Here is a 3,584-nt window from a genome sequence, read left to right as displayed (position 1 = left end):
GTATAACCCTTAGCCACAAGTCATGCTTTGAACGTCTCGACGTTCCCATCCGGACCCCTTTTCTTCTTGTATATCCACTTACACCCTACGGGTTTAATCCCTTCAGGAAGGTCTACAAGTTTCCAGACTTTGTTGACATACATCGAGTGCATTTCAACTTTCTTGTATATCCAAAGGTTTGATTCAGAACAAGCCATTGCTTGGCTATAGGAAACGGGATCATCTATGTCAGAGACGGCTACGAGAGAGTCTCCATAGGACATGTACCTGTCAGGCTTTTGAGTAGCCCTCCCACTACGTCGAAGTACTACTTGATGAGATTCTGATGAGTTAGGTTGTGTTTCAGTTGGGGTAAGAACAGTTCTTACAGATGAGGTAGAAGCTTCCTCACCCAACTTTTCTTCAAGCACAATTTTGCTTCTAGGTTTTGCATCCTTCATAAAGTCCTCCTCAAGGAAATGAGCATTCGTGCTAACCAAAGTCTTATCGTCCTTGGGACTATAGAATGTGAAACCTTTGGTTTCCTTTGGATATCCAACGAACAGACACATTTCTGACCTACTAGCGAACTTGCTAGTCTTTTGCCTCAGCACGTGTGCGGGGCATCCCCAAATTTTGATGCGGCCAAGATTTACTTTACGGCCAGTCCATCGTTCATAAGGAGTACCAAGAACCGTTTTGGACATAACTTGGTTCAGAATGTAAGCGGCTGTTTCGAGGGCATATCCCCAAAAGGAAAGAGGGAGTGATGAGTAACTCATCATTGATCTAACCATCTCCATAAGAGTTCGGTTTCTTCTCTCTGACACTACGTTTTGTTGAGGTGTGCCAGGTGCGGTATGCTGATAAGCGATACCTTCTTCTTTAAGAAAGTCATCGAACTCTCCAGACACATACTCACCGCCTCGATCAGATCGAAGGGTTTTGATCACTTTGTCAGTTTGCTTTTCCACTAAAGCCCTAAAGACCTTAAATACGTTAAAGGTCTCGGATTTGTGTTTGAGCAAATAGACAAAACCATATCGCGAGTAATCATCAGTGAAGGTAACGAAGTATTCGTATCCTCCACGTGCCTGTTGGCTGAGCGGACCATATACATCAGAATGTACTAGTTCCAGCAACTCAGTGGCTCTTCGACCCTTATCGGAGAAAGGCCGCTTAGTCATTTTTCCTTCTATGCAGGATTCACAAGTAGGTAGTGAACCTATTGCAGAGGCTTTGGAGTGGACCGTCCCTCACAAGTCTCTTAATCCTGTCTAGACTGATATGACCAAGTCTTAATTGCCAGAGATATGTTGATTTTATTAGATTGGAGGATTCAAAAAGTTTGATCCTCTTTGGCTCCCTAACTAGATCATTATCTATTTCGGTGTCTAAAAGAGAAGGTTGAGTGAGATAGATGTAGAAAAGAGCATTCTTCATACATGCATCAGTGACAAAAGAATTATTAGGAAACGAAATACGTATTCCATTCTTGATGAACTTTAAACAATAATCTTGCTCAAGAAGACGAGCAACGAATATTTAGTTCTTCCCAAAGGTAGGAACAAAATAAACATTATTCAAGTTTAAAGTGCGGTCTTCAAAAGACAGCGTCACGGATCCCACAGCCTTCATAGACACCAGGCTCCCATCACCCGATTTGAAACAGAAGTCGCCTTCCTCTAAGCTTTTGGTTTTCTTGAAACCATTCAGGGAACAACAAATATGGTTAGTAGCAGCGGAGTCAAGAATCCACGTTGATACATTATCAGCTACTAAGCATGCTTCGATAATTAGTACAATACTATGTTCCTTTGCTTTGAGATAGGCAGGACAGTTCCTTTTATCGGCCTTGTGAGGTCTCTTCTTAGTTCCAGAGGCGGAGGCTTTTTTCTCAGTAGCATGTGTCTCTCCTTGATTCCTCTTTCTCTTAGTGAGACCTACAGCACAGTGAAGTTCCTTCATAAGCTTGGTAACAATGTACTCTAGCTTGTTCATGGAGTAGTTCAGCTTGAATCTATCGAAAGAGTCGGGGAGAGTATCCAAGATCATATCTATTTTGGTCTCCTCGTCAATCTCAGATCCTAGGATTTCCAGTTCATTTAGGTAACTAATGATTAGCATCATATGGTCCCTAACAGGAGTCCCATCCTTCATGCGACAGTTCATAAACTGTCGGACTGCTTGTTGCCTTGTTTGACGCCTTTGCCCTCCAAACATCTCATGGAGATTGTTGAGCATGTTGGCGGCAGTCTCGATGTCACGATGTTATTGTTGCGACACATTGTTCATTGATGCTAAGATATAGCACCTCACAATTTCATCAGAGCAGAGCCAGGCCGCCATGGTCTCTTTGTCCTCTTGAGTCGAATCATCATTCGTTTGAGGAGGACACGGGGTGGTGAGTACCCATTTGTGCTTGTTAACGGTAAGGATGATATCGAGGTTATGTTTCGAATCTACGTAGTCTTTGTTTTCGAGTTTGTTCGAGGAAAGGATGATCGAGAGAAGGTTGAGAGACATATTGCCTAATTAAGTTGAAACAAGTTTATGATTAGTCTTTGGTTTAGGATTTAAGTTTGTTTAAGACTTGATGAAATCCAAAGGTGTTATAAACCAAACGATAATTTACTCCCTCAAGAGAAGGCCGCAAAGAATCTCCATTTATAAGTAAATGACGCATCATTAACGCTTAGCCAAGATGTCAATACACCAATTTTGACTAGCCACCTTTTAAATTGGTTTGATCACTCAAATCCTTTCGCAGAGCCTCAAGGGATGATTACTAGGGATTGAGCCTAAGTGTGCAACCAACCACTTAGTCCAAAAGGTCAACTTTGAAAAATAATCCCCCAAGGGGAGGCCTTGCCTTCATCGTCTAACTCTCGGACGTAGCTCATTGAGCAATGATCGAAGCAAAACGCCTTAGAGTACTCCCATTTAAGAGAGGGCCACAAGAGCGGCTCTTAGTCTCACGTTAATTGCTTCTTTCATTAGTGTTGGGGATCGTGGGTTACAAACAACAAGTATAACCCTCCCACTTAGTTTTTAGAGTTGGTACATCGACTCTTATAAGTTCGGAAACGGTTTTCCTAGTTATAGAGCGATAGAGCGAACAACTAGAAAAGAATCCTAGAAGTTCATGTTCAGAGCAGTATTAGTGCATAAAGGCACAAGGGACATACTCGGATCTTTTCCTATTTTCTATTCGGGAAAAGTGCATGAGGGAAGTGTGAACTTCAACTCACTCGAACACTTGGAAGTTTAAGATTACACATCTTTTTATTTTCGGCTTGTCTACGAAGAGAGCTCCCACTCAAATTTTCAAGAGCATATAGATTTTGAACATATGTGATATAGATATAGTTTTGAAAATATTTTGAAAACTTATTTGATTTGGATGACAAAATATTTTCAAGTTGGAAGTTTGTAAAAATTTAATTTCAATTAAACTTTCAAAAATCAAAACATTTTAATCTTTCACATTATGTTTATAATCTTATAAAAAAAATTTGCTCAAGACAATTTTCTCATTAGAGTTCTATAACTCATGGTAGTGGGGCTGAAAATCCGGATTTCTAAAAAACTGGACTTTCGGAACA

The sequence above is a fragment of the Urtica dioica genome, chromosome 2 (assembly GCF_054948205.1).
Source record: "Urtica dioica subsp. dioica isolate 48M chromosome 2, U.dioica_male_clone48M_v1_H2, whole genome shotgun sequence".
NCBI lineage: Eukaryota > Viridiplantae > Streptophyta > Magnoliopsida > Rosales > Urticaceae > Urtica > Urtica dioica.
The sequence above is the reverse complement of the archived record's forward strand: the minus strand, read 5'-3'. Positions refer to the sequence as shown.